At 31.3% G+C, this 26,048-nt stretch overlaps 1 long non-coding RNA gene across 1 annotated transcript; it reads right to left on the bottom strand.

Moving 5' to 3' along the window:
* Window positions 1-8,826: 8,826 nt before the first annotated feature.
* LOC128162391 (uncharacterized) lies at window positions 8,827-25,742 on the bottom strand. Its single transcript, XR_008240647.1, has 3 exons — window positions 25,656-25,742; window positions 9,447-9,518; window positions 8,827-8,945 (listed from the first exon to the last, which is right to left on the bottom strand). It is a non-coding gene; the product is annotated as an uncharacterized LOC128162391 (long non-coding RNA).
* Window positions 25,743-26,048: the final 306 nt, after the last annotated feature.

Below are 26,048 nucleotides of genomic sequence, written 5' to 3'. Positions count from 1 at the left end.
TCAAAGCTTGCCGTTAAAGGACAGGCTCCGATTTCACAAAAAAACTTCAGTTTTTACCTAAGTTTAATCTCAAATCCTGAGATTTTTCTCAAATTGCATTTCACAAATCAAACTTAGTCATTTCTCAGCTGAGTTGAATTTTCTACTTAGCTGAGTCAAGAATTTTCATTGTCACAAGTGGCCCCGTATCACTACTCCTGGGGTTTTTATTTATTCTTAATAAAAACAGTCGTCTGCTTATGTTTTCAACAGAGGAAAATCGGATTAAATTAACAAGAGTCATTAAATTTTTAATCAGTCATGAAATGAACACTTTGTTATGCTAAGTATAGATGACATATCAACATGATCTTATATGTTATATAGCAAATAAAAGACCACATTAAATACATTATGGTGACCTTAAAATCATTAGAAAGTAGAATCATTGCAGTTATTCCATTTAACACAAACAATTAAATTAGTTCACTTTGTTTACAATTTTGTTAAGGGAGATAACTCTGCCAAAATTATTATTTTTTAATGAAAAAAATATTTATCAAACCTGCATGATATATTGCATATACGCTGAGTATTGAGTGGAATAGATCTATAAGAAATGAACATTACAGACGATATAAGACTGTATTAATGATGTTAATGACATATTTATATTTGAGATTTGACTTAAGTCTGCTATGGAGGTAACTTAAGTTTTTTCTCAAATTGAGTAAAAACACGACTAAGATTTTTTGGTGAAATGCAGAGATTTGAGTTTTCTCAAATTTGAGAAAAAACTCAAATATCTGAGAAAAAACTCAGACTTAAGTCTAAGATTTGACTTAAGGGTTTTTTTTGTGAAATCGGAGACAGGTGACATAAATTCATTTTCTTCTAAAAGCATTCTTTTTTATTAAAATAAACCAGTTTATAACAATTTCCCAATTTGATAAGCATTAGACAAGAAATTAGGTGTGCTGAAATTCCCAGCTGCAGCAGATCTCCGAGTTTTGCCGATCTTTAATGAGATAAGAAACCCCTGTGCGTTATTCGTCAAAGATGACCTAATCAGCAATCGGCTACATAGTAAACAGAGCAATGGACGATGATTTTTTTTTAAAAGGGTACTGTATTTGTGTTGCTAATGATGATTATTAAATAAAGCACAATCAGAGTAAAGGGAATTTATTAACAGCATATTGTATTAAAAAGCCTACTATATGAGACGTCTGCTGTAATGAGTACACATGTAAAAGATTGCAGGTTGAATCATTGGTTGATGGTGATTTTGTGAAAGTTTTTGTACGTAAGATACCGGTAATTGAAAATCATCAAAATAAAAATCAATTAAATTAAAGTGAATCGGAAAATTGATAATGGCAAACAGATTGATAATATATAAATAGTGCCTGTTTGGGAGGGTAACAGTTGAAATTGACACCCCGAGAAAACCATTGTCAACCGACGCGAAGCGGAGGTTGACAATGGTTTTCGAGGGGTGTCAATTTCAACTGTTATCCTCCCAAACAGGCACTATTTATTTTGTTATACTGAATGTCTTTTTAAAAATTTTAAGAAAATTTTACTGCTTTTATATAGGAATAACGTGAATTCTACAGCGAACCGTACGCGCATAATTTTCGCGCATGTAACATTTTTTAATGTTACCCGTTGCCAAGTGCGTTGCTAACGCTGAGGGTAATAGTAAATATTATTAACTGCGTCTTAACCAATCAGATTTCAGTATTTAACATGAAAGTATAACAATATATAAATAGTGCCTGTTTGGGAGGGTAACAGTTGAAATTGACACCCCGAGAAAACCATTGTCAACCGACGCGAAGCGGAGGTTGACAATGGTTTTCGAGGGGTGTCAATTTCAACTGTTATCCTCCCAAACAGGCACTATTTATTTTGTTATACTGAATGTCTTTTTTAAAATTTTTAAGAAAATTTTACTGCTTTTATATAGGAATAACGTGAATTCTACAGCGAACCGTACGCGCATAATTCTCGCGCATGTAATATTTTTTAATGTTACCCGTTGCCAAGTGCGTTGCTAACGCTGAGGGTAATAGTAAATATTATTAACTGCGTCTTAACCAATCAGATTTCAGTATTTAACATGAAAGTATAACAATGGCAAAATAGTATCCTGTCAGCCAGACAGGCAACAACTTTACCAGATTTTCAATACTAGCATTAAGTAAGTTTGGAAATATGTTTCAAAATGCATATTAATCCAATCTTGCAGATCAAAAATATTGATTCAAATAAGGTTGATATCTATATATATATTAGTGGTTTTTTTTCCTTAAAAAAATCATCTTTGAGCACAATAAGTTAGATTATTATTATTTCACATATCTTTGTTTACTATTAGTAACAATAGGTGTTGCTGTTAAAAAAAAATCATTCCTTGTCCGTCCGAATTGGGAACCAATAATAATGATCACGGGGATTAACTGTGAATTTTAATAAATCTTAAAGATGTAGTAGATAATTATTATGTCAGTATATAAGAAGTCATCAGTTTGCAAAGATGGTTTGGTTTTTTTTAGGTTTGATCAGCAGAGAATAATTATAGACAACTCAAAAGTACTACCAAAAATGATCTTCATAAATTATTGAAAGAAAAATCAAATTCTATTTGGATATAACAAATTCAAGAAGTCTGAAATAGTGAAATTACATGTAATGCATATTTAAAATCTGAATACTATATAGAAAAGAATTGTTTTAGCCTAAACTGATTATGAATATTGCTAGTTCTTTTCATTAAATTACAGTCACAAATTATAATCTTTGCATAAATTAAAATGGCGTGGTATTATATTCAGACAGATGGTGAATGCAAAGAATGTTTACAGCAACTCATATTGTGCATATATCAAACATAAAAACAAATACATGATCAAATAACACACTGAATCAAAGCACTGAAGTAATGTCGGGAGTTGATTTTATCGATATTTTTTTTAATCAACGATAAGTTATTTTGCATAGCATGTAGTTTTCTATATGCATTTCAATAATAATATGAGTGTGAAAACCTCATATAAATCATGTTGTGTAATATTCAAAGAATTAAATCCATCAAACTTCGTATCAGGAATCTTAATATTTATGAGAACTTGTATGAATCCAAGCTATTATTGAACTCTAGTCTTGTTCAACCAGACGCTCAGCTGTCTCCGTTAATCACCGACACGCAAGAGAAACCTCTTGCTTGTCGGAAATTTACGATGACAGTCGAGCGTCTACTTGAATGAGATATCTGGTGTAGTAATACATACAATGTACGACTACAAAAACTATCAAAATTGTTCGTACCATTTAAAATCTGACTGTTTTCAAGGTATCTATGGATAGGTTTCCTTGAAAAAACATTGCCTTAGAATACGTAATATCGAATTTACCGAATATTTTTCAGAACTTAATGTTGTCAGCGGTGTTGATTTGTGCTTAGGTCCAAACAGTTTTACTTCCGGTTTGCCTGCGTACAATATGTAACTGCATAGGAGAGTAACTGTTGATTAAAAGCAACTCCCCAAAATGAAATAAAAAGATGTTTGAGTTATTAGTACAATGTATTGGGATTAGGGTAGACCCTTGATTATGTGGACCTTAAGTAAATTTACAAACATATTTGCTCACATTTACCAATAATTCTGTACAAGGTATTACTCCTTATATCCAATCATGTATTAAGTCAAATAATATTAATTAGGTTTAAGGATCTGGTTACGCAACTACTAAGTCTTTATATACATTACCACTTCCTATGTGTTAACAAAACAAAGTACTTTCTTGAGCAACAACGATTCTATTTTTTTGATGACCTTTATATATCTTTTGAAAATCCAACATGTGACACATTTTTTTCCTTGGAATAATTTATGTTTGTGTACAGGGTTCTCAGAATTTTGATATAATTAGCAAAATTTATTGTCTTCAGATTTTGAATAAGAACAAGCTAGAAATATCTGTGGTTAAAAAATACAAGGAATGGGTAGTTGGAGTCGGCTATTACGTCGCACCGAATGTTTCCGATCTCAGAAGCTTCAGATATGCATATTGAGGTCACGCGTCTTATCTGCTCTAGAATTCAGCAATAGCTGTGAAACAGATAGGAGTAACAGGGAAAATCTGCTGAAATTTTATGACAATTACAATTTTTTGGTAATTGTGTCACCTGTCCTTTAAATTGCATAATGTTATACAATATGCTGAAACCCAAAGCAATAGTGTTAGTTAAAAGAGTTGATAGAAAGAATGCTGATGAAAAAAAGGTTGTCCATCAATTATAGCTGCTTTCATTACGTAGATAATGGAATGCCTTTTATCACAAAACAGGGACTACATTAACGACCTTCAACACTGTTGTGTAGAATATCTTTAAATTGAAATTGTTATTAGCAATGGTTTTTTTTTAAAAATAAAATACATTAAGCAACAGTATGTAATTAATATTCTGGAAATCAAAGAGTAAAGAATGTTTGAAGATAATAAAAAACATATTGTTTGGAATAAAAAAATATCTTATTCAATTTTGTTCTTTTTATCTATCTCTTGTAAATGTTCTTAATGTATAAATGAAACGGTCAGTTTTAAATTTAGATTTTAACTTGAAGAACATTTTTTGAATTAATGTGATAATGTGGTATTATTAGGACTACAACATTTGCTAAAAATTATAAAATGCACTTGGTTTGGGTCAGGATATAACAACATCATTCAATTGATGGAAATTTCTACTAATTTGCAGCTGTTTTAAATGATTTTTTTGTTTCTTGTTCTCTGCAAGAATTTAAAATGTGCAAAGATCACATGTTGCTTTTCAGGCGGCTTATTGTTTTGTGTGGGTTTTTTTTGCGGAAAAACTACAATAGCAAAACTCTTCATTTTTAATCATATGTTATTTAATCCAATTCTAGTTACTTTGCAAAGTTTCAAGAAAATCGACCGTCTGGTTCTTTTTAGGGACCATCTCAAAATAGAAGTACATTTACTATAGGTATATATAGGAAACAGCCATTTTCCGCACTTCGAAGCAGATTAAAAATATACTACGATGATTTTTTTCTCAAACTGTTAGATATGATTAGTGATATAATTTCCTACCTTATATGTAAAAAATACTAAATTCCAATGTCTTGTTTTTAGTGGGGGCTATCTAAAAATATTAACATGCACCAACTTTTGCTATATATTTAAAGCATTATGAATAAAGATTGATATGGATTTAATCAAAATTATACTAGAATGCGTATAAACATGCGCAATGAAAACTAAAGTCGGCCTCCTTAAAAATTAGCCGACAAGACCTAGATATGACCAAAAAGTACCTTATATATATATATATATATATATATATATATATATATATATATATATATATATATATATATATATATATATATATATATATATATATATATATATATATATATATATATTTATTTATTTATTTATATATATATAACTTAAATAAATGAAAACACAATGATCGAGTAGAACATAAGCGCTTTCATTTTCTTCAGATGTTTTACAATACTAACATGGTAACGTTTGTTATGACGTCAGAATAGTTTAACGGCGTCTTCAAGTCTCTGAATGACGTCATATTTTCCCGAATTTTAGATATCACAAAACTAATAATAACAGATTATATAACACGGTTAAAACATGAATAAAAACATTTAGAATACTCAGAGGATACATTAAGCTATTCAATTTAGGTTTAAAAGTTCTTATAAAATGTTTTTCTTTATCACGCCTTTCAACAGCATTAGAATTGTACATTTTATAGAACGGAAAAACAGTCAATGATTTTTTTTTCGCACAGGTCAAGGTGTTCACTAACTTTTAGTTTGCGGTATTCCGGTTGGTTGATGTGCTGTTTGTGAATTCGGATTCTTTCCCGTAAGGTACTTTCCGTTTCTCCAATATATAGTTCCCCGCAACTTGAGCACGTGATAACATATAATAGATTTCTGGTTTGACACGACATGTTGTTATTAACGATTAACTGTTTCCCACCAAAATTGAAATGATGTCCTTGTTTGATATAGGGACAAGTGCCACATCGCGAATCCTGGCATTTGGTAACTTCAAACTCCGATATTTGAAAAACAAAAATTTATAAACAGCAAAAGACAGCCGAAGAATCTTCGATGCATCCTTACTAAATCCAATTTCAATAAAAAATCGGAGTTTGAAGTTTCCAAATGCCAGGATTCGCGATGTGGCGAGTGTTTTTTTCATTTATTTAAGTTTTATATATATTTCACCGACCACTGAGGTTTTACTTGGATTTATCTATCTATCTATATATATCTATATATATCTATATATAGATAAAAATTAAATAAGAAAACACGAAAAACGTTTAATATAGCTTCAGCGCTTTCATTTTAAAATCTTCAGAAGCTATATAATATATAACAGAAAGCCGATTCAAAACTCTACCGGTTTCATGAAAATCTTCAGGAGTTTTGAACAATCACCATAGATACATAAGTACATACATTTCAAATGATCATTGTGACGTCATATAACATAAAGTATATGGGCGCTTTCTATTATCGTTGCCTCCCCGGCGAGGTCTTCGAGCAACGGTGACATAAATGGAACGTTTGGCAATGTCAGAATGCTCAAGCGAGGACAATTTAAGCTTAAAACTGATACTTATTTTGAAATTTGATCTAGAAACTTTCGCTATTTGCAGTTTTAATGTATTTTAATGTAGTTGGACAGATTGTAGTTTGAGAATTCACGGTTTAGTAGAATGTGATAACTTTGGCGCCATATTGTTTCCTAATCGGCAACGGTATATTGCGTTGCCACAATCTCTCGCCGGCGACGCGCGTTCCGGCAATCGGCGACGAAGGCAACACCGGCAAATCCGGCGATGCCGGTTAAATGGAAAGCACCGTATGTGGCGCTTTTCAGAGTATATTATGACATCACAGTGTAAGCGTTTTTTAATAGTACGGGAAAAACATAAAATATAAAATAGTGTAGCTCTTTGTAGTTCTGTGGACATTTGTTTAAGATTTCAAGATTCTATTCTTCGATGAAATGATAGAATATCAGAATGTCTATCAGCTTGTACTACTAAATTAAAATAAATATTTACACGAAAATTGATATTGCTTAGCCCGCATTTCCTCTAATTTTCTTAAATTTTGCCAGAATTTTTATTATATTTTTTTATGCTTCCAATAATAAAAATATTTCTGATTTTTATGTGTTATGAAGACTTTATAGAAAGATATAAATTGAGTAAGAGAGAAAAACTGATTTTAGTGATTATTTCACAAAAATCAATGTATAGAATGGGCGCTTTAAAAGGTTTATAAAAAAGTTATTTGATAGGCAAATCATATTTTAAAAACATATTCTGAAACCCAAGCATCATATCATTAGTTTACATTAGTAAAAAAAATCCAACATTAATGTTATTGTTTTTTAAATGCTTTAACAGACTCAGTAACCTTCAGCAATTTTGAATTGCGAAACATATGATATTTTCCTACGCCAATATTACGCCAAAATTAGCCCTTGTTATATTCTAAACATTGATCACTTTTTCTATGCCAAGTTTTATGATTGTAAAAAGGAAAGAAAAATATACTATTTTAATTTCCTTTCATCTTGATCTCATGAACAATTAATTAAATTTACGTTTGACAAGTCGAAAACCAGAAAAGACTCCTTTCTTAAAAGAATATCAGTTTGTCCTTTTTCCGAAAGCTCGTAATTTATTTCAATAGTCGTAATATATTCTATATTCCAAGAAGTAAACATTTGCAAGATTTAAAATATGTTGTATATTCAAAGTTAAAGTTGTCAAATTTGGATTGTTATGAACTTCAATGTCAACACTTAGATGAAGTCTATCTACATGTGTAAACAAATTATAAATTGAATTAATATTAACATGACAATTAGTGCTTTTACTTTTTTATGTTATAAAGCTCAAACAAAGTAGATTGATGGGCTTAGGTGTACGTTTTCTAGTGCTCTAAAGGTGAAGGAAATAAAAAAATATTTAGTCGCATATAAATGGCATGTAGTGTAAGTAGACAAAAAGCGAGATTCATCGATTCTTACCTAGTATATATTGCAATGTACATCATTTTTCTCTAGTATATTTGAATCGTGTACTGAAGACGTAAAAGAGTAACGAACATAGAGAACTGGCATTTAAGACGGAATGCGTTTATTTCCCAAAATAATTTGTTTTAAAAATATGTTACTACCTTACGCTTAACTAATTTGTTGCAAAGATACATGTATGTTTACCCATGCTACATTATCATCGTTTAATTCGTAAAAAAAATATAATTTAAGGTCTAAAGACTAAGAATATCTTCATTTTAAATGGTTAATGATAAACGTAAAATTTCAATTTTGGTTTCATTTATGTGTTAACGTTTTTTTTCTGTTTAACTTAGCATTTCTTCAAAATTTCGATTGTCTACCATGGTGTATTTGTATGCTATTATTAATAATGTACATATACTTCAGTTTATATCATCACCTTACATGTATGACTAACTATATTGTTGTTATATGATGTGCTACGTTTGCAGCAAATGCGGATTTCAATGTAAACAAATGTGAATTTATCTGATTTAAAATGAAATGAAATCTGTGGATCATACGCTGCGAAACTGCTTCTAAAAAGTTAGATTAAGCTTTTATGTAAAAAGGAATATTGTTAATACCTGAACCATATTTCTTCAACACCACTTTGGCGAAATCAATTACTAACGACAAAGTTGTTGATGTTGCATCCTCGTCTTTTAAACTGTCATGTATTTGTGCTAGAATACTTGCTGCAATGTCGTCTGCTGATGGGTGTTGTTGATCATTACATTTGATTGAACTGGATTTAAAATTGCTTATTACAAAGGGTTCTTGAGTATTTTTTCTTCGTTGTGGCATCCTCTTTGAAACTAAAAATAAGAAAATCAGTGAAATGTTCTTTATTCAAATTAAACACAAAATAAAACCGTGAAATATATCAAAAATTGAATAAATAAATTTTGTTAGAGTTTAAAGAAGTCTGGAAAAAAGCATTTTCATTCATGTTGCAGTAAGCAGCGGGTAAGGAGAAAAAAACACAACAGCTTTGTTGTATATTTGAAATATTATGTCAATAAAACTATAGTACTTAACACCTCTCTATTAAAGAAATATCAGACAGATCTGTAGCCAATAAAGCCTATTCCTTCGAGAAAATGTTTTTTATAAGACTGTTAATTTAGTTTATATCATAAAGGCGAAAAAATGAATTAACAATGCTTCTGTATAAAATAATCATGCACAATTATCAGCGCCCCATTTGGGTTTTTAACTCTAGACCGGTAACCACTATAATACTTTATAGTGTGCACAGTGCAGCACTTACCTTCTCATGGCTTACAAAACATATTTTTAACGCCAAAAATAGTTACCTATTGAAAGGTTCTGATATTTATATCCCTGGTTATTTTGTTGGTCACTTTGACTTGAATCATCATGACTTTCTGCAATAGAAAAAAATTAAAATGTCAAGTTATCTATATTTTATGTCTGTCTATTTATCCTTAACATTTTGTATTCTATGGTTTGGGGGTTTTTTTTGTAGGGGGGGGGGCTTATAATATTGATTTACTAACAAAAAAAAAACCTCGAATGAACTGTTTAACATTTACAAGTTTGTTTCTATCGGTGGAAGCCTTGAGCCGCAACTGCAGGGGAGGGGGATTACATAGAAATAGAGAAATAAATAGATACGATCTCGTTACAAGTAACGAGTAGTTCTTCCGTTCAATTTTTTTAAAAATTCGATTAAAATATATATGGAATTTAAGAATTCACCCTCAACCCCTCCCTTTTAGAAAATGTATACGACTGTCAATATCCTTTACAATGCTTAACAAAGTGAGTTGCTTTACATACAGCACATTAAAGATTTAAGATTTTAGCTTCCTAAAATCCCTATTAACGTCATCAATGGGTGTGGCAATGAGTTTCACAAACTGATATTGTTACGATCAACAACTTTGCTTCTATAATGCATTACAAAAACTTGATCGTTTTTAAAATAATGTGTAAGAGATATACGAGTGTCTTGGCCCCTAATTAAAGGGGCCAGCCCCTTTTTCTTGAGTTCATTCAAAAGGCCTCACAAATGCTAATATTTTTGTTCTTACACCAATCTTAAATTGTTGTTCATTTTTGAAATACAAATGATTGAATATTCTAGGGGCCAGCCCTCTAGATCCTTCATTGGGACATACCTTGGAGTTTCGATTAGTGGAATCGAATAGTATCATTAATGCAAACATTTACTCTTCTACATTGCCTAACAAAATATTTCTCCTTCTTTGGATTTAATGCGTCAAAGTTTAAGTACTTTGGCCCCTAAAAATCCCTAATTACAATGTACGTAATAAATGAGCGTGGTAATGATTTTTTATATTTTAAATATTTTTTATATTTTAAATAATTTCAATAATAATAAGAAACAGTAAGAAAACAATAAAGTCTTCCGTTGGAAACGGAAGATCTTAATTTATACTAGCTAGTTAAGTACTACTTCGCCTTAGAATCATGCAGAGTTCAATGTGTAACTGATTTATGACATATCATCAAATTTGATAATACTCCAGCAAAATGATGTTCAGTTTTCTTGTAAACCTTTTTATAATTTCTATCTCAATACGCATTTGCATGACAGAGAACGCGGCTATGTTAAGGCTGTCCGAAGCTAAATATATATCGAAAAATGATACTATTTTAATTATCGAAAAATGCTTTAACCGAGCGAGTTTCTTTAAACTTTTATTACATAAGTTAACAGTGGCATCCAACACTATATTTGATGTATTTTTGTGACGTCATATATTTTTCTTAAGCACGTGACGGGTGTAATCTAACACGGTAAATAATCTATAAAAATCGCACCGCCACAAGTGAATAATGACATTAAATCAAAAATATTTTTATGAAAAATCCTTCGATAAGTAATGTATTTTGCAGTTCTTGCTGGGGGTTCATATAAATATTTCGTTTATTTGAAATATTGTCAAAACATTTCGCACCGCCATCGAAATTAGGCACATTTTTACCTTTTAGGCTCTATTTACACAATATCGGGTCAATCGGTAGGTTTCCCCCAGCAAGATTCACAGTTGTACTTATTTTCTCTCCCGATTTCACGTAAAATATACTAAGATTGTTTTTATCTTTCACTTGTGCCAAGCCGTTTTTTGTATGCACATACATATCACCATTCATTAGATTACACGTAGCAGGGGGAGTCTCAAAACCATTAATTTATGAATAGTTATTTACCATTTACGAAGCTTTAAAACTGTTGATTTTTTTATACTCCATATCGGTGATATTGAATTTAGTATCACTATTATTTACAACAGTGTCTATGTAAAGGAATGAAGCGATTTTATTATGCACAATGAATATCACTTATTACGTTACGATACATTCCCTAAGAACGATCGAAAGGAATGCAGATCGTGACGTCAACGTTAACTATGACATCATATCTTATGAAGTACAGACATATCGCTGCGAAATTAATCGGGCAGCCTTAACATAGCCGCGAAATCATAAAGTGAACAATTACATCACATTTTTAGAAAGACTACATAAATCATAGTAAATTGAGCTCATTTTACAATAAAATATTTTCTATATCCATCCCAACCTTAACAAAATTATAACATAGAAGAAAACATTGATTAAATCCTAGTAACATTTCAGCAGATGCAACACCATTATTTTATTGAAAATCTACTTAAATAAGTTGTACATTTTTTTAAATGTTCAAAGGGAAGTAACTCTTTATACATGATGAAAGTACAGTTTGGACAAATAAAGCTGTTGATATTTTTTCTGCAAGAATAATATTGCTTAAGTAAAGTCTTTGCTTGAGAAATTAAAATTAATAATTGTTATTTACTGACCCAGCCAGTGTCAATATCCGAAATTATATCTTCCACTGTACAGTGACATTTTTACTGTGTTAATTGTGATATCCGGTTGTCGTTATCTCGCAAATTTTCACAAGTGTTCTGATTAACTTCGACCATATATATTGGCACGGTGGTGGCATTATATCTACCCAAGAACTGATTAATAGATATGTCCCCCCGTAACTTACTCGTCACTGCGGAAACCAGCGACCGCTACAGTGCATTTTACACTGTTTATTGTGACCTCCCAGCATGGCGAGCATCTTACATGTACGTAAACAATGCTGTTTTACAAAGTGTGAAACCGGAACGTCATTTCAATATTAGTATTTTCTGTATACACTTTCATTGAACAAGAAATTCGTCCCATTCATTATGTCTAGAACCTAGTTGGAGATAAAAAAAAAAAAAAAAGAGTACGCCATTCCGAGGATTCAGAGACCGCAACGAAAACGAAAACTATCAGACTTCTTTATGGTTCAAAATATCAAGGGCTCACTCGATAGACTTTAATTCGCTTTTACCCAAATGAGCGTCCTGAAGATTTGATTCATAGACTTTCAGTCTTTGTTGAAGATTATCTTCATTGGAAAGATATGGGTATTGCCCATGATGGTGAAACAACAGAGGGTGATGAAGAGTTCAACAAGGCCACAACACAGTGTCTTATCTCTAATAAAGTTGTGGAATATGTTCATATACATGTACAACTGACAACTGAGAATTATGGAATTGAAGTGTAAGGGTTTTTTTCATTTATATTGCATATATTCGTATATTTCTGTTTGATACAATTAAGCAAGTTGATTTTATTCCTAAAATAATTTTTTTTTCATTAGTGAAATTAATATTATTTTAGGCTATGTTGGCTTTCAAGAGACAATGTGTTTGAAAAAATTTGAGAAGCTCAGTTGATATTTTCATCTAAATGACAACCAACTCAAGGACTCAGAGGGACACTAAAGATAGAGGTAGAAATTCTTTATTCAGTATAAAGGTCGGCAGCGGGTTTAAAATAAAATTTTGCGCCCTCTGCGCAGGGTATTGCGCATTACTGTTGTAAAACACAAATTTAAAGTAAAATGTTCAATGATACAGGTATCATGTAACATTTTTATTTCAGAAAAATTACTTATCAAAAAATTATTTTAAGTGAAATGAATCGTTAGAATAATGTCAGAAGTATTTTAATTTTTTCGCCGCTTCTTCAAAATCGACGTTATTGTCGTCGGAGTCAACATCTTAGGATGACATCAGTTGAGACTCTGACGTAACAATTGACAAAAATTAACGTCGTGCATTTTCTATTACAGTGTCAATAATTAAAATCAAAACTATAATTGCAAAATAAAAACATATACGCGACCCTTCTACGTTCTGTGTGAGTTGAAATGTATTTTTTCTTTTAATACAAAAAAATTAAATTTGATACGTAAACATCCTTTTGTTTTATAAAATTCTATAATGTAAAATGGCTGGCACGGCACGTTCATAGGATCAAGCTATGAGGACGGATAGCCTAAAAACCATCCGGTCAATTTCGTTTTAATTTGGCAAAAAGTTTAATTATACGTTAACATTCCGTCGCTGAAAATTTAAAGAAAATCTTATGTTTGTATTTTTTTAAATATGAAATTGAAAATGAAAACCCTCATTTTCCTGTATAATCCTATACAAAATGTCGGTGATGAATCAGACATGCGACCAAAATTTGAGCGCGACAAACAGATAAACAATCCGGTCAATTTACTTTATATTTTGCACATAGTTTACTCATAAGTTGACATTTCACTGTAAAAAGTTTAAAGGAAATCGTATGTTTGAAACATTCTCCCCCGAGACTCCTTAATTGAATATCAACTATTTTAGTGAAAATGGTGATATTTTAAAAGCACTGAATCATTATTTTGAAAAATACAGTATCAAAACTGCATACAAATTGAGTATCTCCAATCGTCTAACTACATGCCTCAACGATATTCAAAACTGGATGAAAGCAAACTTGCTGAATTTGAACCAGGAAAAAACGGAACTCATGGTATTCGCACCTAAAAACAGATTAGCTGATATTGAAGGTCTTAGTCTTTCATTTGGAAACAACACCATCCATAATACCCCCTTTGTTAGGAATCTTGGAACATACTTTGATACGTCATTAACAATGGAAAAACATTGCAATGAACTATCTAAGTCATGTTACTTCAATCTAAGAAACATCGGACGCCTTAGAAATTACATAATATAAATCCAACTGCATTGGCTGCCTGTTGAATTCCGGTGTGAATTTAAGACCCTTGTTTTATACATACAAGGCGCTCCACGGTGAATCACCAACTTACATTAGAGATCTAGTTCGGCCGTACGTACCACCGCGCAGCCTACACTCAGAATCGTCTTTTCTTTTAGCTGTACCATCAACAAGAACAGTTTTCTATGGTAATAGACGATTTGACAAAGCAGCGTCCACCCTTTCTCCGTTAATAAGAAACTGTGATTCGTTTGGAATTTTTAAGAAAAAAATTTAAAACCTTTCTTTTTAAAAAAAGCTCATGACTTTTGAATAGACTGTGATCTATATTGTTTTACTTTTTGTTGTACAGCGCCTTAGAGTTTTATATATAGGGCGCTCTATAAGTGTTTAATTGTAATAGTAATAATAATAATCTTTCAAAAACAATAATTATTCAATGCTTATATTAACATTTTTTAAACTTCTTGTCTTGTCTGCTTATGTGATTTATGCATTAAAATTCCTATTTTATCCTTAGGGTAAGTTGTTATTGATGGAAGAGCCCCTGTAACAGCCACAAGCGTAAACTTTATTCTTTTCTTGTGATGTTGCAGTTTACAGTGTTCAATGTTAATGACCTCATAATCGAACACATAAATTTAACCTTTGAATACTATGTGTGTGTTTCAGTGTTATAACCGCCATAGCTTTCAACACATTTTACAAGTGAAAAATATCTGTATTTGGAATATAAAGATTGTTCTATGTTTGATTTTTTTGTTTTTGCGTCGAACAGACATCTTCGCTAGCCAGGAGTTTTCAGTCCACTTTGCTCCCAATAAACCCTTGGCGGTTTCATTGCGAAAACTCGGTGACGAGCTCCGTTTTATGATAGGCTGTAGCTGCGAGTAGCTGATCCAATCGCAGTGCTTGTAAATATAAACTTTAAAAGAAAACACATGTGTGATCTTTGGTAAATCATTCGGTGCTTTTAACAAATTGAGACACAAGTTCTTGAGTACAGTGCCTCGCCAACGATGGTCTAACCAGATCGCTTAAAAAACCTATATATTTTACTGGGATTGAACATAGTTCTACAAACTTGTCAAGGCTCGCGTGATAGCATGGGAAGTGAACACGGCGAATGTAGAAGCTGCCCATCCCGTTAGTATATACGTTCCTGCTTATGGTTATTGCTTTAAAAGGTTCAGTGAGATTTATTTTATTTAATTCCTTTGGTCTGCAATAATTACGACAACGATACCTGGTTTTATGAAATGAAAGCTTTGATATAAATCGCGATGTTTCCACTCCTGGTACAGGTCCTTACAAAACACAATGAATAAAACATTCCATGCTTTCCCTAGTTTATAACTCAATTCGTATTTAATAGCATCGTTAATTATGTTCCGATATTCGGTAGTCAACATGTTTTCAAGCTGTATTAATGCCGTAGTGTGTATATAACCCGTTGTTTATTTCGATTAAAATGTAAATATGCAAGGGGCGCAACTCAAGTTGCTCGCTAGATAGCGCCACCACATCGCCGAGTTTTCGCAATGAAATCCACCAAGGGTTTATGGGGAGCAAAGTGGACTGAAAACCCTTGGCTAGCGAAGATGCAAACACATATTACATAAGATAAGACCAATCCTTGATGAGACAGAAAGGCAATAAGAGGTCAGATGAATTAACCTAAGCATCAAAGTATTGAAGAAGGCATGATCAAATTCAAGAGAAGATTTTTTACAAGAGTTCATATGACAAATAAACTTGTCAGGAGAGGTTTCAAGGTAAATGTATGTAATAATAATGTTATTAAAATATAGCAACATTTTTATACCCTAAAGTGCAGTGTTGGGATTTTTATCATATTTACTATGTACATTTCATTTGTTTGTCCGTCTGTCTGTAGAGAAATGACTTTCTAGTTTTACTCTTTTTAATGGAAATGTGCCTTATGATTGCTTTTTAAATTTTCACCAGAACAGCTAATAAAGATATTCTGCTGGATTTCAGGATGGAAGTGACCCATCAGCTGATTAGAGACTACAGAGGATAAAAGCGTGGTCATGCAATACAGAATGCTTTGAATACACCTCATATTTTTCGCAAATTGAAAAGTTCAAGATCAACTTGAAATTTGTGGTTGCAGAAATTGTGATAAACAGCTGTGTAGCAAACAATATTTCAGAGCATTTCATTTACTAGATATTAACTTATAAGATTTATTATTACATTGTTTGCCATTAAAGAACATTTATCAGTACATGCGTTATATATCTATATTCCTGATTGTAAATGTAATATGTACAGGATGTACATGTTGTAAGAAACAGGTGTAACTTCTGAGTACATAAACACACTAGCATTCACTTAGTTGGTCTCTACCTTGGCGACAGGTTAAAGAACTATGTGTAATAAGTTTTGTGTCTTCCTCATCGCTACAAATGTATGTTAATACAATTATGTATCAAATGCTGTTTATTAACAAAAGAGGTTACAATGCAGGGGGCATGTCTTGTCTATTGCCGACACAATTTTGTGCATATTTTGGTCATCTTAAACTTTAATTTTGAAGTTGTGATTTTAAAATGAAGTGTTTAAAGTTTGTGTTTCATTCTTAATTTTACTTCAAGATCATTCTGATTTTGAAACTGACCGCATTTTACTTAAAACTGTTCCTCATGTGTTTTTATTATTTTTTTTCAATTCTATACTTATGATAATAGAAATATTACAACTTTTTTACATAGTAAGTATTAAAATATGAAACTTTTTGCATTGATTTTGTTTGAATATGTTGCCATGGCATGGATATTTTAACCTGATTATTAAAAATAAAAACACTGTGTATTGCAAATTTGTGTATTGATAGGTAACAGGTGATGGTAAAAAAACAAGAATTTATCACTTGACATTTGTTATTATTTCTGGTCTATGAGTGTCATAACAATATTTGGTTTTTATAAAAATGCTTAAGTTTGTCAAAAATAAATTATGGTGAAATGAGATTAAAGGTAGAAGTAGAAATTTGAATTTAGTTGTAAAATTTATACATTAATTAATTTACAGAACTTGTTTTCATGAAAGAAAAAGGTCTTTCGTAAAGTAAAAAAAAAGAAAATGTAGAAATTTTCTTAATTTGGGCTGGGTCGTAACAATTGTTACTCTGATAGCCTATTTTTATTATCATTTTAAGAAAAACAAAGATGCGAACTTTGAGAATGTATGAAATTCAATATGAATTATATTGGTATATACAAAAAAAAAATGCTTCAAATAACAGAAAATGGCATGAAAAATTCATCAGAAATGCTAAAAATATTTGGTATAAATGTGCTTCATCATATACCGAAAGTTTTTCATGCTAAAATGTTATTTTAGATAATTATAATTAAATTTTGTAAAATATGTCAATAACATTATTACAGAATAGAAATTGACTTTTGATAGCACATATGTGCCTCACATTCTACATATTATATGGTCGATGTGGTATAATAGAAGATTGACTTGTAATTTTATAATCTTAAGTCACTTTTACCATGGCAACCTGCCCTTAGTAACCAACATAAAAGCTGATATGGTGCAACTCTTATATTTACATCAATGTATGAAATAAAACGAAAATTGTTTCTATTCATTCGAGCAACTCTTCAAAAAATTATGTTGCAATATGAAGTGGTTTTTTTTTTTTTTTTTTTTTTTTTTTTCATATGATGACCTATTTGACCTCTCAGCACTTAAAAATTAACCCTACTGTACCTGGTGAAATTTTTATATGTTATTGTCTTTTATTATGTCTTTTCTCAATTTTTTGCAGTAATTTATTAAAATTATCAAGGATGGGTACTGTTTTTCTCTAAAGAAAACTATTATTTTTGAAATATTTTGAAATAATGGTTACTATGGGTGATTGAACCATAACAACCACACTTTTAATGTTGTGATAAAAATAATTTTGTTTTTTCATAAAATTGATTAGACCTTCCTTGTACAAAAATATTTGAAATTTTTTGTGGTTATAATTTTCCAGCTTAATCAATCCTACTTACAGTCTGTCCTAAGATATTTTTGCTGCATATTTCCTTAAATTATTCGATATTTATAAAAACCTCTTGGTTCAGAGGAGGTTCATTTAATAGTATGAAAAAATCCCAAGATTTCCCTTTTGCAACGCCCCCTCTAGCTTGTCGGGTATCAATATACGACTAAAAATAAAAAGTATACGGGGTTTTTCCTTTGCCAAGGAGATAAAGAGGCCCGGATGATAACGTTGAAAACGAGGTGTCCCGAGTACTTCCGAATGGAGAAAAGATGTCAACATTCCCCATTATTAATCTCCGTAGAAAATTTGTTTTCGATCCTGTGAATTTTTACTAGGGAAAAATGATAATGTGTGAATGAAGTTATGATGGGAATTTTCCCTTTCATCGATTTTAATTGCACTTCTGTCGCAGGTATGTGTATTTTTTTTGTGAAAAATCGTTCAAATATGCAGCATAATTATCTTGGGACAGACTATAACATTTCCAAATTATAAAACAGTGATTGACGTTCAAGCACGGGAAATAGATGCTTCTATGGAACATGTATATCTTAGCAACAAAGTATCCAGAACACAAATTGAAGGTTTATTGATGTTCACTGCTGATATCTAAACATGTTTATATTGAAATTAGTTCAATATCCTATTTTGAATAAATTGTCTCCAGCATGATTCAAAGGCGGAGTAGTACTTTAAAAGGTCCTCCGTTTTCAACTGAAGACCTTATAGTTTTCGTACCATTTCTTATTAAGGTCTTCCTTAATTTGTGAAAAAAAAAATAAGAATAAGAAACAGCACGAAAACAATAAGGTCTTCCGTTGGAAACGGAAGACCTTATTGTTTTCGTAATGTTTCTTATTATTATTAAGGTCTTCCGTTTCAAACTGAAGACCTTATAGTTTTCGTACGATATCTTATCAAGGTCTTCCTTAATTTGTGGGAAAAAAACCGAAAACAATTATGTCTTCCTTTGGAAACGGAAGACCTTAAAAAATACTAGCTAGATAAGGTCTTCCATTTTCAACGGAAGACCTTATAGTTTTAGTACGATTCTTATTAAGGTCTTCCGTTTCAAACGGAAGACCTTATGGTGATTGTAATGTTTTCAAGGACTTCCAATACCTTATAGTGATTGTAGTGTTTCTTATTATTAAGGTCTTCCGTTGTTTTTGATTTGCTTCTTTTCCTCTATTATTATTTTTTTCTGTCACGTTTACTCAAAAATGCTTCAGCCGATTTTCATGAAACTTTCAGATCTTATTCATGACATCATTTGTAAGAAAAGTACACGAAAGTGTTTTGGTCGTCACTTCTGGTACCAATAATTATAGATTTTTTTGTTATTGCTTGTTCACAATTTTTCTCAAAAAGTACCCAATTTGCAAGATAGGACTTTCAATTTTTTAGAGAAGGTAGAGAGTGAATGGCCCCAGTGCCCTTTGCATATCCGAACGTCTGCCGTCACTTCCGGTCGTCACCGGAAGAAAATGAAAAACCTTTATTTTTTTTTAATTTATTTTTTTTTCATTCGATAGAGGCGCTCTCAAAACTTTCGAATATGAAATTTGTTTTAAGACCGATCCACGCATTCTTGAGATTTTGGACTCCAAAGTTCTGAAGCGAGGGTCCACGTAACTCAGTCGTTAGAGTGGTGGACTTGTGCCCAGGCGACCTGGATTCAGTACCTGAATGCCGAATCTTTTTTTTTCTTATTTCTTTAAATATTTAATAACTATTTTATTCATAATCCAATAAACTTTAAGCGTATAATGCTGTTTTGTCTGATATCTATATTTAAAACAATGTTTTTCAGAATATTTGTGTACATGGTTAGACGTTAAACTATTAAATACAGGAAAACTCCTTTTCTTTAATTAGCTGGACAAGTGTACAAATATAAATATTTTTTCAAAAATTACAATACGCCATGTAGTTTAATTTGGTTTTACATTCACCCAGTAAATTGAAACTTTGATACTGTTCATTGTAAATTTTCTGGGTGGGTGTTAATACAAAATTTACAATATGTCGATTTGTGATTTCTGTGTTTGCACCCACTCAGTTTGTTGAAACTGTGATAATCTGATTTTTTTATTCACATCCATCCAGGCAATAACAGTGTACAAAATGATGATACGCTAACATGTACTCTCTCATGAATAATACTGTTTTAATTATATATCTTTAGTGTTGTATTTATGCCGTTATGATAGGCACCTACATTATTAATTAAATTTAAACGTTTTTATTGAAATTTAAATAGATTGGATAACAACATAGCCTATGTAAACCCTTTGAAACATACAAAGTCTAGAAGTGATGATATAAAATAACCTATGGGCATAGTATATATTATTATTTGTTTACAGAATATTTTTTAATAACGTGTATATAAGACAAGAAATACTTGGATATTAAATAATCATCTGTACATTTACCATATATAATTGTAAGACGTAATGTTGGTAGACATGTTCACTCACCAACATTAACAAACCTATCACCTTCAGTTATACTTGCAGAGATACAAACATAAGAATGAGATATTCATGATCCAGCCCATTGGAAAAGAACGGTAAATAAAAGGGAACTATATAATAAGGACATCTACATGTATGATACTAATAGGCTAAAACAGTGTAACTTAAGAGAATAAAAAATGCTTGGGAGCCCTAGTATAACTATAGACGTGTGATACAATTTAACAATTGTATTTAACTAAAAAATCAGAACTACTATAATGTATATGAATATATAATAGTTAATACGAAAAGGTACACTTTTTTGTTGATTAAAACCCGCTTCTCTTTGTTGAGTGTATTTTGGACATCCCAAAAAAATCATAATTCCTGCAGATTCAACCTCACAGTATAAACATCGACTCTCATCAATAAACAAAATCTTAAATAAATAAGCTTTTTTTATATAGTTTACTAGCTTTATTCCTTAGCTGACGTAACATAATATTTTCTTTCCTATTACCCCAAACTGAAGGGTTTGTAAGCTATTGGTATATTTTGTTTTAAAGTTTTGATGGATAAAGTTTATAAAATTTTCGTTTGTGCATGAAGATTATTCCAATATTTACATGACGACGGAACAAAACGATAAAGTGGTAGACAGGAAAAAAGGTCATTCAACCTAAGATTATAGTTGGAAAAAATTGAATTAAATCTAACATTTGGTGCTAAACCATTTAAAATTTTGTAGAATAGATTTAGTTTATGTTCATCCCTTCGAGATTGTAAGGTTTTCAAACCAAGTTAACTATATAAAATGATGTTTAAGCAATTCAGAGTTTTCCATTACAAGTTGCCCCTTACAACATCACCCCATCCCAATCTAGGTCCGATAAAAGCCGACCTTTATCAAGTGTTTCTCTATCAATTGTATACTTGAGTAATCTCAATCTATTCTGTTTCAATGCCTTTTCATATATAACATTACAATGTTTAATCAACCATACTCCACCTGTACAAGTAGATGCAAGCCTACTTGTTAAAATTCCTTTATTGTAGTATAATTTAAAGATAAACCCGACTAGCCCGTTTCATTCCGAAGAAAACGGTTATCTCCTTAGCTTTATTTAAATAGTATTGTAACAATAAATGGATATTATATTTTCAGTCTCAAAATTAAATAATTAATCGAACATACATGTACCAACCAACAATAAATCAGCCATGTCCGCATATGCATCAGACTGTATGAAAATTTTAAAACTGAAACTTTCAAAGATGTTCATGATTGTACATTTAAACCGTGTAGAGTAAGTTCCAGTTCAGATCAAAACTCTGAAGTTAGGGTCAATTCTCAACAGGATCAATTTTTAACGTGTCGAGGTCATCAATGTTTAGAAAAAAAAACATTTCATACCGTTGAAAAATGACCCCGGGTATAAATTTCACGATCTTGGTCTCAATTTTCAATGTTGAAAAATGACCCCTCAGGCCAATTTTCAACGTTGAAAAATGACCCCCGGGTCAATTTTTAACCCGGGTCAACATTCTTCGTTACACAGGTCGTGACCGGAATCACTTCAAAAATTTCTGTTTTTTCATATATATGTTATTCATTTTACATCAAATGAAAATATCAGTATACAATCTTACATATGTCTTCTATATAATGTTTGATTAGCAAATTAATTTTACTTCTGGTGAGATATTTCAAATATCTCTATGTAGCTTTCCTTTATACAACTTTGATGTCCGCGAGATTTTTCTCACTGTAAGTGATTGAGACACAAAGCTTTCATGATTGATAGAAATTTGATTGGGAATGTGTTTAACGGGTTTCATATTGTCAACTGTCATTTCCGGTTCTTACCGGAAGGGTTCAACAAATCATGTTTTAAACGAGTTTAACTGACTTTCTTGGGTGTTTCATCTAGCCTGATAAACAGTGATGTACGCAAGGCAAATGTACGAGAAATCTCAGCTTTTGTTTTTATTAATCACTTCCGTTTGTCTGTTTCAGGTCCCGAGACGATATATTTTGTTTCAAAGGGACCTTAGATTTGACAGGGACGTGATAAACCAAACTTTGAGGAAAGATTGACTTATGATTGTACAAATGGTTAACATTTTTGTTCAGTTCGGCGTTACTTCCGGTCGTCACAGAAAGTACTTCAAAAATTAATTTCTTTTTCATTCTCGTTGTTTTATATGTAAGTTACGTCTGGATATATCATTCACAATAATTATTATATCCACTCTTTTTACAATCTGAGAGAAGCAATGTCTTACAGTTAAATTGATATATGTATATCAAAACGGAAGACCTTTTTGTTGCTTTTGCAACAAGAGTCTAGTTCATTATTATTTTTTTCCCAGTTTTTGTCCACAACATTTCTCAGAGATGGCCAAAAGATTTACTTCAAGTTTTCAGGACTGACAGAAAATGATCATATCTCTAGGTGATTTTTTTTTTTTTTGAAAATTTATTTCCGGTCGTCCGTTTCCTGTCCCGCGACAAAAAGCTTGTCACATCGAGATCTCAGAAACGATAAAGACTTGAACATCCAAACTTTGAAAGTTTAACTGTTTTTCTTTAATATTTGTAGTTAGCTCGATGAACACTTATGTACAAAAGTCAAGTATACAAGAAATATTTAAGTCAATTTAAATTACGCACTTCCGTTTGTCCGCTTCCTGTCCCGAGAAATAACCTTTTTTTGATGATATCTCGAAAATGGTAACAACTTGAACAACCAAACTTTGTGGGATGATAGACCTGCTTACACTATTTTGTTTTATCTGGCGTAACTTCCGGTCGTCACAGGAAGTACACCCAATTTTGTTTCATTTGGTCGTACGTCACTACTAAAATATCGACTTTTAATTTCTTTAATCACATTTGTTAGTTCGTTTCCGGTCCTGAGACAAAAACCTTTTCTCAGCGAGATATCATTACAAACAAAACTTAACATCCAAACTTTGAGGAAAGACAAAACAATGTATGAAGGTATGTTACTTCTGAATGATCCGACGTAACTTCCGTTCGTCACAGAAAGTACTCAAAATTTGATATTTTGCCTTTTTTGTTCTGTTTATTTCTTGAGAATTCCTTTACAGTAAATATTATATCCATTTTTAGTTCACGAAAAAAATGGATCTTTTTTACAGATTAATACATGAAGAACGGAAGACCTTTTTGTTGCTATAGCAACAAGAGTCTAGTTGTTTTCGTACTGTTTCTTCTTATAATTTTTTCCACAATCTTTTCTCTCAGAAACTATTCGGCCGATTAACCATTTTTCTCAGATGATTTCCAGGGGTTATTATTTTAACTTTAACAAATATCAAAGAAAAACGGTTAAACTGATCAACAGCTCGATTTGTTTTTTGAAATTATGAAATCGTCACTTCCGGTACCGTGTTACGGCCGATTTTCTAATTTTGTATGGCCTATTTTGTGCAAAGCTGATCTCAGAAACTATAAAAGATATGAATACGAAATTTTTAGGATAGGTAGTCTATAGTTTGAATTTGTGCACTATTACGTTGTTTTACGCCAGTAGCGTCATTTCTTGGAGCTCGCCTAGGCACGAAAATTGTGTACAAATGTTCATTTAAAATTTTCATAGTTTTGATCTTTACCTTTTTATCAGTTGATATTTTGTTACAACAAATATAACAAAAGTTCAAAAGTTCTTCCCAACAAAATCGAGAAAAAAGGGACTGGCCCCATCATTTAGACACTCGTAAACTCTATTACGAATAACTTGAACATGATAAAGATTTTGTAATTCATTATAGAAGCAAAGTTGTTGATCCTAACAATATCTATCAGAACAAATCACTTACACGCCCATTTATTAAATAATTAGGGTTTTTTAGGGGCCAAAGTACTTAAACTTTGACGCAATATATCCAAAGAAGGATACATATTTTGTTAGGCACTGTAGAAGAGAAAATGTTTGTATTGATGATTCTTATCGATTTCACTAATTAAAACACCATTGTCTGTCCCCATTAAGGTTCTTAAGGGCTGGCCCCTAAAATATTAAATCATTTGTATTAAAAAATGAGCAACAATTTAAGATGGATGTTAGAACAAAAAAATTAGTATTCCTAAAACATTTTCACGGAAATCTAGAAAAAGGGACTGGTCCTTTAAATTATGGGCCAAAAAAATCGGAAACTCTCTTACACATAGATTAAAACCGATCAAGTGTTTGTATTGCATTATAGAAGAAAAGCTGTTGGTTAAACAATATCAGTTTGTAAAACTCATTGCCACACCCATTGATGACGTTATTAGGGATATTAGGGAACTAAAATCTTAATTCTTTAATGTGCTGTATGTGATAAAGCAAAACACTTTGTTAAGCATTGCAAAGAATATTGACAATCGTATACATTATATGAAAGGAAGGGGTTGAGGTGAAAATTAATTCTAAAATTTCATATTTATTATAATAGTATTGTTTTAAAAATGAACGGAAGACCTACTCGTTACTCGTAACGAGATCGTTTCTAGTTATTAAAACTCTTTCTATTTTGTGCCTTAGCATTTTAAATCATTTTTTAATTCAGCTAAGGGTAAATTGATTTTTGTTCTGCTGGGTATAAAACCATGTTTGGTATTATCTAACTAAAAAAACAAATGTGGGAATAACCATAAGTGTTATATTTCTTTATGCTTTGTAATTCAATTCTTTTCAAAAGATTTTAGCTTTAGGATCAAATAGTATTTCACAATCGTATAATAGCCTATTTTTGCATCTTACCGGTTTGCTGATGTTTATATGTGTGCGAGTGGATCTTAAATGTAATGCAAAACCTCAGTCTTTTTCAAAGATGTATTTTAACAATTGGTTTGCGAAATTTCCGTTGACACTTTTATAATTTTTTCATTGTTTGTGTGGGTCCTTATTTTATCGTACAATAATTCCTACCACAAACATATCCGTGCAACGTATCCCTCTCATCAGTTGATGGCGATGAAAAACTCGTTGGATCACTGATTGAACTTTCACATTCATGCCTTACTGTAACAAAAAATATTTTAAAAAAACTTATATATGTATTACTGCCTTTTTTCATTATTTCAAAAATTAGTTGCGTATTTTGTCAGATGCATTTGAATGGTTAGCAAAACCCTTATGTTTTTATATTTATCACTTGTTCTTCTAAAATTATACAAAAATGTTATCGATTAACAAATATATATAACTAATTCATGATGCATGAATATTGAAATAGATTTAACTCATCAAAGTTTAATTGGTTTATCAAAGCTTCTTATGTCCACCTTGAAATAACATAACATAACAACATTCAATACAACC

The sequence above is a fragment of the Crassostrea angulata genome, chromosome 9 (assembly GCF_025612915.1).
Source record: "Crassostrea angulata isolate pt1a10 chromosome 9, ASM2561291v2, whole genome shotgun sequence".
Lineage (NCBI taxonomy): Eukaryota > Metazoa > Mollusca > Bivalvia > Ostreida > Ostreidae > Magallana > Magallana angulata.
This window is presented reverse-complemented; position numbering and strand designations above follow the sequence as displayed.